We start from the raw sequence: 11,541 nt of genomic DNA on the forward strand, positions 1-11,541 counted from the left end.
GTTCCCCATTCCTTCCTCTCCTTTAATTTTATTTTAGTGTGATTTATCAATTATTCTTTTATGGATTATATTTTTGGTGTGTCTAAAAAGTCTTTGTCAAATTCAAGGTTATTTAGATTATGAGTTAACTTTTGGAAAGATATGAAGTCTATTTCTCTCTCTCTCTCTCTCTCTCTCTCTCTCTCTCTCTTTTGCATTGGATGTTCATTGTGCTCCAGGATTGTTAAATGATTCTTTCGCTACAGGATTGTTTTTGCTTCTTTTACAAATATCAATTGAATATGTTTCTGTGGGTTCATTTCTGGGATATCATTCTGTTCCATTAATCTGTTTATCTATTTTTTTTTTTAAACCAATGTTACACTATCTTGGTTTATAGGAAATCTCGAGATCAGGTAATGCCAATATTCAGAGTTACTTCTTTAATACTGTGTTGACTCTTCTGAGCCTTCTGTCTTCTTTACATGAAGTTCAGAATCAGTTTGTCAATATAGGTACAATAATGGAATTTTGAATGGGATTCCTTTGCGTCTACAACTCAAGTTTGTAAGGACTGATCTCTTGATAATACTGTCTTCCTTCCACGAATATAAGATATGTCTCCAATTATTTAGTTTTTTTGTCATCTTTCATATATTTTGTCTCTTTTCTCATGTAGATTCTGACAATAGTTTGTTAAGTATATGACTTTTTTCATGTTAAAGAGAATGCTAATATAAATGGCAATGTGTTTAAATTTTATATTCCACTTGTTATTTCTGGCATATGGAAACTTTTAAATATTGACCTGGTATCCTGTAAAATTTTATAATTGCTTATTAGTTCTAAGAGTTGTTTTCTGTCGATTTTTTGTATATTCTGCATAGATAATCATCTATGAATGATGATAGTTTTATCTATTCCTTTTGTATACCTTTTTCATCTTTTTCTTATCTTATCAGGTTAGCTACAATTTCCTTTATAAATTATCTCCTGTAAGGTTGAGGTTAGCTGTAGAGTTTTTTGTAAGTTTTACCAACCTGAGAAAATTCTCCTTTATGCTTAGTTGGATGAAAATATTTATGATGAATTTAATTTTGTCAAATGTGTGTTCTGCTTCAAAAGATAGATCATATGATTCTTTTTTGATATAAAAGTTTAACATTAATTCATTTTCAAATGTTGAACCAATCTTTCAGACCTGAGATGAATCACATCCAATCATGAACTACATTTATTTTCATGCATTGTTGGGTTTAGTATACTAAAATTTTTTTTGAGAATTTTTAAACATGTTGATGAGAGATTTTGATGTGTAGATTTTCTTGTTGGTATGACTTATATTCTTTTAAAATAAAGATAATGCTTACCTCATAGAATAAACCGGGAAGCATCCCCTCTGTTTGTATATCTTTCAAAAAAATTATAGAGAACTGATATATCATCATGAAATGTTTGGTAGAATTCACAGTGAACCATTTAAGTTCCAGTGTTTTCTATTTTGGAATATTATTAACTATTGATTCAATTTCTCTAATAAATATCATTCTTATATTACCTATATTTCTTTGTGTGATTTTTTTAAAAAAAATTGTTCCTTTTCCAAAGTTGGTCCATTTCATCTAAATTATAAAATCTGTGATTATAGAGCATTTTCTTTTAATATTCTTCTATTTTTCTTTCTTATTTCACTATTCTTTCTGTTTTTCTCTTGATACCAATTAAACCAGTAATGATAGCCCCTGTTTCATTTCTGATGTTAGAAATTCATGTCATCTGTGTTATCCTTGGATTTATCTTGACCTTTTTTAAAGCCTGTGTGTGTGTGTTTGTGTGTGTGTGTGTGTTTCCATTCTTGAGAAAAGGTATAAAAATGTATATTGTGGAAGATTAATGATGCTTTTGCTTCTGTTGGTGAACAATGTGAACAATAGGGAGAAATCCCATTAATGTTACCAAACCCAAGCATGCACTACATGGAAATCAAGAGAATAATATTAATTATCATAGTTTTGATGGACTACTCTGTAGGCAAAGACATCAACACAAACTTTTTCTCTTTTTTCTAGATTCCTACATGGGAATTCACCAAAATTTACAAAGAAAACTTATATTCCTATAAGTTAAATATCAGTCATGTAACTAACAAGGCGAGGCTTTGAATCCTTACTTTTTAGACTCAGAAAACTATCCTCCTTTAACACTTTATTGCTTATAATGATTCAATCCCTATTATCCTGAGCTGTAAGTTCTCATAAAAAAAGTAAACCTAGTATAATTTTTGCCCTTTAGCATAATATGAAGTAGATAGCTATGTGGACTACAGCTGCTTGTCTGCTTATTAAGCTATTTTAACATTATTGTCTACTCCTAAGACTAGAGTTCTGGTAAAGAAAAAATTAAGGCTATAATCTTAAAATATTAACAAAGCTTTTTTGAAAGTATAAGTAATTTTCATAAAAAGTGGCATGTGCTATATAAAAATCAATGAACAAATATGTTTGATCAAATATATTGATGATATGTCTAGAATTCTGCACCAGTTATGTGGTATTTCATGTCATCAGTGATGTAAGTGGTTACAAATTAGTCACAGAGATGAGCCAGATGTCTTAAGGTCATTCTTTTCATTGATTCATCTTAATTATTATAATTATTACATTTGTCAGTGACAGCTCTAGTATTAGAGGCTTCTAGATACATCCACTTAAATCACTTCTAGAAATAAAATTGTTTTTTAAGTTCACATGGTTTGGGGTACATTTTAGCAAAAGTCTTTTAAGTACATTTGAAGAGACACGTTAAATGCTACAGAATAAATGTTTAGCACAAAAAAAATGGTGCTCAAAGAAAAAAAAACGCTCTTATCATAACCTAAAGATTGTGATTAATTTGATACATTTAAAGCTTTTATAAATTTTCACATAGGTTAGAAACAGCTTTGCTGGGTTTTTAGGTCCAAAGCTATTTATTTTCCTCCTGTAGATGTATGAGAAACAGGGACTTGATATCAAGTATAGAATGCATGTTTTATTCAAAGCCATTCTCTATTGCCACACTTGTCGGGAGAGCTCCCAAGAGGAGGTTAACAGAAATTGACAATACAAGCTGGGAGAAAGATAGAGGGATCCAGAAACAAAACAAAGAAAAGATATCGGAAAAAGAAAATGAACAAACAGGATATCTTCAGAAGCAGTGACTCCTTCCTTTGGGAATAGTCACAAATCTCCCATCTGAGTCTTATTAGGTTCTCCTTGTTTGAAACAGGAATGAGGCTAGTAGAAAGAGTGTGGAAGAGTGCATGGACAGAGTGTGTCTAAATGACAAAGAGGGACAGATTCCTTCAGTGACATATTGGAGATCCCTTTATCATGTATTTCAAGTGTCTTTATTTGACTTTTAAATCCTGATAAAAACTTTGCAATTATACTATCTTGGGAAAAAATCCCCATAGCATTTTTTTAATTCCCAATTGACATAGGTGATTTCATATTTTCCAACAGTCTGTCAAACTTCTGACAGGTGTAACTTTTCTCCTCTGGAGTACCAGAAAGACACTGTATGGGAACATTGTGCTGGTAAAGCAGTGAGCCACATTAGAATTTTGAGATGCTTGGGAGCAAGTGCCTTTGCAACTGCATATGGATGCTGGTGGCTAAGGGGATGACTTACAGTTTTAGGGTCTCTGCAAGCAAATGCTTCTCAGTATCATGTACCTAAGCCAATATTGCCCAGGAAGCCCTTTCCAGTGCCAGGGGTGCTCATCCTGGAATAATGAAATCACAGTCTCTAAAATGAGACATAATCAAATTTCCTATTTCATTTGAATAAGTATACAATGTTTAGAATAATTTTCCTAATCTATTGATAAGGTCAAGGATATTGGTTTGATATGTGTTGGTGGGTACTAATAGCAGAGTCCCTGGCCATCTAGTTTTAGTTCAAATCTATCTACTATGAGGTACTATCTACACTCTTAAGAGGGGTGTTCATGTAGGTTTTTCAAAGGCATCAGAAATTGAGTTTAAAAACAAAGGGCATTTCCAAAGATGAGTGGAATCAGACATTCAAACTGATCTCCAGAATGAGTATCATCTGCATAATCAATGCTGTTCCACTTGATGGTCCCTGTTCCAGAGAAAGAAACCGCAAACTATAACCTACAGACTAAATCTGGCCCACTGTTTATTTATGCATCTCCCATAAGCCAAGCATAATGTTTAAATTTTTTTGATGTTAAAAAAATAGCAAAGAAGAATAATATTTTTTGACATAGGAAAATTCAAATTTTCATAGATAAAGTTTACTGGATCACAGTCATGCTCATTTGTTTGTATGTTACTTTCACACTACAAATCAGAGTTGAATAGTTGCTATGAAGACCATATGGCTCACAAAACCTAAATATTTACTCTTTAGACCTTATATGAGTTTCCTAGGGCTGCTATAACAAATGGCTTCAAATATTGTCATGAAACAACAGAAATTTAGTCTCTCACAGTTCTGAAGGCTAAAAGTCCACAGTAAGTGAGATGTGCCCACTCCAGAGGTTCTGGGGGAGATTCTGTGCCCTGCCTTTGCCGGCTTTGGTGGTTGCAATGATACCATCTCTCTGACCTCTGCCTTGACTTTTCATCAGCAACTCTCTCTGTATTCTATTCAAACACATATTTATCTTTAGGGTTTACCAGAATGATCTTTTTTGATATCCATAACTTAATTTTATCTGTAAAGGCCTTTTCCTTTCTTCCCAAATAAGTTCACATTTATAGGTTTTAAGTGTTAATAACTTCAGGGAAACTGCCATTCAACCCACTAGAATCCTTTATAGAAAAAGGTGTGTGGTGTTGTATTTTAAATCCAAGTCATGGAAAATGGGAATGTGGGAGAGAGAAAGGGTATATATTGTGAGAACTATTGTGTTTTGCCTATGAGGGTTGCTGTTTCTCCTAAAGGGATAAGGAAGTCTGCTAGTAGCTGGATGATCTTTACACACAGTTGAAATGATGCTATTTTGAGAAATAAAGGTATTAAGTCCACCTACATGTAATTCCTTATTTTCTAACAATAACTCCTTAAGTATACCATATGCCAGTGGATTGACAACTGGCTTAGAAACTTGCCTACAAAAAAATAGCTTCTCATTTAGAAAACACCAGTAGATACAAAATGATACTCTGCTGATAGAAGCTATAACAAAGTAGTAGATCTGGCTCAATTAAGACAACCCACTTACAGCTACATCTTATTTTTATTTATTTCATAGAAATATAAAATTTGATTCTCTCCAATTGTCCCCCAAAAATTTAGTTCAGAGAAATTAAGTCTTTAGGAACACGAAAAGGGTATCTTAAAAGGCTCTCTAGGAACTTAGAGGTTAGAGAGGACTCAGAATCCAGTGGCAGGCCTCCCTCTGTGTTTATGAAGCCTATGGATTTTTCTTGAAAGATCCCCTCTGAGTATTCAGCTGCAGTACCTCAGGACAGCTAGAACTCTGCCAGGAACTGTGGTGTCACTATAGGCAGCTGGCTGATCACAAGTTAGGACTCCTGCTGTGGAGAAAAGCAAAGGGGAGTTTCTGTCAAAAGAAACGGATGGACTATCAAGGAATCAGGAAGTTTGGATGTCTGATTCTTCCTCCAATCTGTGATGAAGAGGATACAAATTTTTGTCTCTCAGTCCCAGTTAGGTGAGTAGACTTGTAAGGGTAAAAGAAATTGAAGTTAAAGCATAAAAGTTAAAGGGTAAAAGAACGGGTGTTGTAAAGTTTCTAAGCTGCAAGGTCTGAGTTAAATTTCTGTAGCTGTTAAGACAATGCTTGGAACTGCCCAGTAATAAGGGCTCTGTGTGGTCGCACATAGGCATTGCAGGGCCTGGACCAATCAGTTTAAATGTAACCCCCTCCTTAGGAATGACCTATCACTCCAGCCTGACCTGTTCCCACCAATGAATGAACCAATCATGTTTAGGAGTCGTTGTTCAATTTTCCCGCGCCTCATGATGATTTGTTCTGATGTATACAAAGCCCTCCGCCCTCCCCAAAAAGTGTACTTAAGCAGTGCTCAGCCCCTGCTTGGGGCTCTGGGCTGCTTTCCTTCTTGAGTGGGCACGGAGCCCCAGCATGCTGGTTCAATAAATCCCCCTTCTGCCAATTGCATGAGTGGTCACTTGGTGGTCTCTTTCTCCGACATTTCGCGGGATCCTTACAGACTAAGAGGTAGAAATGCCATTTTTCATTGCATCAATGCAGACATCAAAGAACCTAGAGTAATGTCCTAAAATTTGAAAAACAATGATGGAGAATTCCCATGGAAATGGAAATTTAGTAGTAATAAATATGAAATAGATTTTATTTTTCTCTGTAGAAGGAAAAATGAATTTAACCCAATGAATTTTACTTTGCTACTGATAAGACCTGTGGGACATCTACAGGGTTTTATATATGTCCTAAAAAAAAAAGATGACAATTTAGCGTAGTTATATAATTGTAAATATATAAATATATACACACATGCATATATATATATATATGAATATATTAAATATACACACAGGAATATTAGCCATATTAGTATGACTGTTTAAATGTGTATATAAATGAAACTTTATATAAAAAATATATGACTAAGTATAGGTAATAAACATAACTATAAAATCAGTTGGATGGAAGGAAATTAGAACTTACCTGATATGAAATTGTTGAGGAGGGAGCTCAATAAACTCACTGAGTTACCTGGAGTTCCAAGGCACAGGGTTGGGACCAATTGCTATGAGAAGTTAAGACAGTTTTGTTGTTCAGGAACATCACTTCAACAGGACCTTTAGATGTAAAGACCAAGATAAGTATTGACTATTTTCTTGGCAAAGACTTAAGTGCAATGAACAAATCTAAAATAAGATGCTATGATCGTGATGCCATATTCTTTTTTTTTTTTTTTGATGCCATATTCTTAAAAGGAATAGATTTCACTAAAATAGACTTATTTTAGTGAAATCACACTCATGCAAGCTAAATAATGTTTTCCTCTAAATCTAGACTTTTTTCCTGCTCCTGCTTCAACATTATATTTCTTCACAAGATAGACATTCTTATTTTCTTTTTCAAAGATTTGTTGCAAGATATTGAAGATTTGGAATCATAGTTCTAGGAGGTACAGTCCTGGTCTGTCATACTAAGGAAAAGAATGTGAAAAGTAACAAGCCTGATTCTGCTGATGGCTGTACTTTAACAAGTATCTCAGGTCTGTTGTCATTTAAAATAGTAAGTTAAGGGAAGGAATACAATAGATACAGTTTTTAGGAGGCTGAGGTTCACTTAGGGAATGATGGCTTTGGATAAGTGGCAGAAAGGCTGGATTGGGTGCCTTGGGGTCCTACCCCATGGTGTGAGTGGGTGAAATATTTGATAGCAACATGCATTGCTGAAAGCCATAGCCAAGTAGGAATGACTCATGGCATTTTTGGTTGAAAGGTGACACCAGCAAGCCATTGAGATGATAATGATTATGTTAAGATGTGCATTCAATTGGAGATTAGACCCCTACTGTCCGCCTGGGCCTGCTACTTTGGAGCTTTCACTGGACTCCCAGAGAGTTCCCATTGGTTGGGGAAGTGCAGGAGGAGGGAATTCCGGAGGAGGGGATTTCCTGTTGGTGTAGTGTGTCCCGGGAGAAGGCCGCATGCGTGCATTCGCGGGAATTTTGGAAATAAAGTTTGTTCCTGCTTGAGTGGCTCGTGATTCTATGCCCAGCCAGACTGTGGCAATGCATTGCTCAGTGCATGCTATGAGTTTAGCAAATCACATTAAACCTTCATTGGACTTCTTCTTGAAGACAAAAGAGGCACAGTTCTGTTTCATGAGGATGAGATGAACTGAAACATTAGGGACAAAAAAAAAAGAGGGAAAGAGAGAATAATTAGTAATTAATTCAATAATTCTTCATTATATGTTAGACTTGGGTTTGCCTATCTTATAAAATCAAGGGATCAAAGCAGGATTATCTAAATGAAGAAAGGATTAGAAAGCTCTCACTTTCTAAAAACAAAAACAAAGCAAAGATAAACTTATGATAGAAAACTGATGGAGAATAGGGTGTATAAGGAAAAAAATCACTTGCCATAACAGGAACTATATGTAGGACATCATCAGTCCATGAGAGAGTGCATCTTTGACTGTCTCTTCCAGATAACACAAAGAATGAAGCAGCAGAAGCCCTAAGTGTCATGTGGAATAAATCAGGATTCTGTCAATGACCACACATATAGTGGCAAGTAATTAATGGCTTAGAAAGGAAATGCAAAAGTAAATAGATGAGGAGGTGCATGGTGTGAAGTAATTTTGTGTTTAAAATAATAAACTGACACATCTAGATCCAGACACTTCTTTTAGTCTTTGCAAATATCAGAAAGAGGTTTCTGAATCGATAAGGATGTTTGTTTATCTTGAACATGAGCCAAACAGTATCAACAGTTGGCAGAGGATTATGCATGAAAAAGGAGGCTGGGGAATCAGGGACATACGTTTGTTGTGAGAAAATGCTATTGCCCATGCACAGGGTCTTCCCCAGAGGGATCCAAAGGAGAATGGGGCAAATCAATCACAGGGTATAATCCCTCCCCTGTCAATTATATATAGCTGAAATTGGATTGACTTGAACAACTTTTTTCCTTAAGAAAAGAAGGAAAAACAAACAAACAAACAAACTATTATAGGCTTTACTGGGCGCCACTCCCCAGGACAGCGTGATGCAACGCCACCATTGCAACACCAATTCCTTCTGGACTCTTGGGCGCTGCTCTGAGCAGTGTCACCCTTTACATCAGAAAGCTGTAGGGCAATAAGGAGTGGGGTGGGGTGGGGGGAAACAAAAAGAAAAGTAGAGGAGGTAGAGTAGAACAAGAGGTAGAGGAACATGTGGTGGAAAAAGTTCTCAATCATCTGGAAAAGTGGAGAACCTCCTAAAGTGGAAGGTTTCTCAGGTGAGTAAAACACACAGGCACCAGAAAAAAACCTGGCCCTCATTGCTGAGCTTCTACAGTTGCAGAAAACAGCAAGAGAGACATATATCAGACAGAGGCAAGTGTAGAGCTGGATTCTGATTCTGAAGATAAAGGAAAAGTGAGCAAACCAAAGAAGAAAAAGAAGAGTCAGAAAAGCCACAGGACTTTGCCCTGGGGTTTGGAGCCCGAGCAGATTATTGGAACTACAGACTCCAGCCCAGAGCACCTGTTCCTAATGAAATGGAAAACTCTGATGAGCTGAACCAAGGAGGCCAATGTCAAGTGCCCACAGGTTGTCATATCCTTCTGTGAGAAAAGGCTGATGTGGCATTCCTACTCCTCAGAGGATAATGACAAAAAACGATGACAATCCTGAGTACCAGCCCCTGTCACCTCTGACTGTGTATTTAAGTAGGGAGGGAAGGAGTTCGACTGTCTTGACCCCATAAGGTGGTTTGAGAAGATGTCCTTTAAAGAGCCAATTTATTTTCTGTGCCCTGCAGAAGCCCCAGTGCTTTAAAGCCCATTCCAAGCTGTATAATTTGCACACTCATCCTAGTAGGAGTGAGTGTTTGAAGGCAACCCATTCTTCACTTTACTGAGAAAGGCAAAGGGAATTCTATGAAAGACAAAATTTGAAGACTTGGGTGTGTGGGAAGGCAAAAAAGGTACTGTTGATCTTCAAAGAGCATCCTCACAACCCACAGTGTTAATTCTGCATTTTTACAGCTAGCATGTGTGTAGTTTTTGTCTATTACTGGTATAGTATTGGGGGTGGGAGGGATAAGGTGGTGAAGAAAGAGACGAGTAGCATCATTTTTGTTAAAATTTGGGGCCTGATTGGGAAAATGGTGAAACAATGGAAAGAATAAGTAACTAATGATTTGGTTCTATGTACAGAATATTTTACCTTAAAAAGAAAAAAAAAAAGTCATTGGCACCATAAATGAGGACTGTGAGAGACTGTTTAAAAGCTGTGAATGCCTAAAACCTATAAGCCAAGTTGTTCCCAGTCTGAGTTAATGTTGTTCCCCACAAAGGACTAAGCCAGTTCCTAAGTTACCAAAGCTGCCATTTTGGAGATAGAAATTGACTGAGATGGGAAAGTCTTTTATTGGAGAGTAGACACAGGCAGATTATTTTGTCTTAAAGGTGCTAATTCTTGCAATTAGACCTAAAGACCCTTTCTTTTCCAATTACGAATTTATAAATAAAATCAGGTTGTCCATTTAAGCCGCTGGCTGAAGTACAAGGGGAGAGGCCAAAGGGGGGCAAAGAGGAAGACTAGGGAAGGAGGAGGGGCCACACTCTTGGGATGGAAACTTCTTGGAGCCTCTGCTTTTCGAATTTTAAACTCTGAAACCATTAGCAGCAGGGTTCAGTCACCGACAGCAAGAGTTTCATTAAGTCAATTCAAGGGTTGAGTGGTTTCAAAAGCCCTGGTCTCAGGAGATTCGCTTTCACATTGGGGCAGTGGTTTACTTTAAACACATTAAAATTTTTTTTTGAAGAAAAAATTTAATGGATCAACTGCTACCCAAAATGCTGTCTTAAATCATGAAATCCAAAAGTTCCTGATATCATGTAGACCTGCATCTAGAGCTACATCGTAAAATCTTTTTAGGCATGTCTTAAGTTTCAGTGAAATTTTTGTTTAAATGTAAACTTCATACACACTATCAGTTTTTTTTTTAATTTTTTTAATTTTTTTTTTAGTTGTTGATAGTCCTTTATTTATTTTATGTGGTGCTGAGAATCGAACCCAGTGCCTCACACATGCCAGGCAAGTGCGCTACCACTGAGCCCCAGCCCCAGCCCACACTATCAGTTTTTGACTTAATAAAGCTATAGATTTATAATCACTGAAAAAAAAAACAGTTTATAACTTGGAAAAGGGTGGCAATCATGAAGAGCAGTTTATAGACTGACTGTAATAATAATAATATGTGCTGATTATGTATGCCAGGCAATGTGTTAAGAACTCTGTGTGCACTGTTTTACTTCATCTTCATAACAAACTTTTAAATGGATCATAAAAATATCCATGTTTTATAGAAAAAAAAATAGAGGAATAGAAGTACTTTGCTCAAGTACAGAAGTACTGTCACTAGTAACACTATAACAGCTACTAAACACTTACTTGATGCTAGTAATTATTATAATTTCTCCTACATTTGGTCACATAATTTTCATTTTTCCCTACCTGTGAATACTATTATTCCATTTTTAAAATGATAAGAGAAAATGGGTGACTTGGATTCTAAATCTAATTAGCAAATCCTTGAGCCCATATGTTTAACTTTGGACTAGCCTGCTCATGTGTTAGTGCCCACAAGCCTGCCAGAAGAAGACACACTCAAATCTCTGTGTGCCAGTTTATCTGATGATGAATTTAAGCCTCTTTCCAATTCAAGTGGGAACTGAAGATGTTTTGATACAGTAAATAATGATAGGACCCAAATTTTGCAGTCAGTTATTATTTTTGCATGTTACCATTTTACACATATTATTAAAAGTGATAAAGAAAAAAAATCAATGTGAAGCTAGATCAATATAAACTAT

At 36.0% G+C, this 11,541-nt stretch overlaps 1 pseudogene; it reads left to right on the plus strand.

Moving 5' to 3' along the window:
• LOC107136612 overlaps positions 1-9,346 on the plus strand; it is a 26,417-nt pseudogene extending 17,071 nt beyond the window's left edge.
• The last annotated feature ends 2,195 nt before the right edge of the window (positions 9,347-11,541 follow it).

Source organism: Marmota marmota, unplaced genomic scaffold (assembly GCF_001458135.2).
Source record: "Marmota marmota marmota unplaced genomic scaffold, marMar, whole genome shotgun sequence".
NCBI classification, from domain to species: Eukaryota; Metazoa; Chordata; class Mammalia; order Rodentia; family Sciuridae; genus Marmota; species Marmota marmota.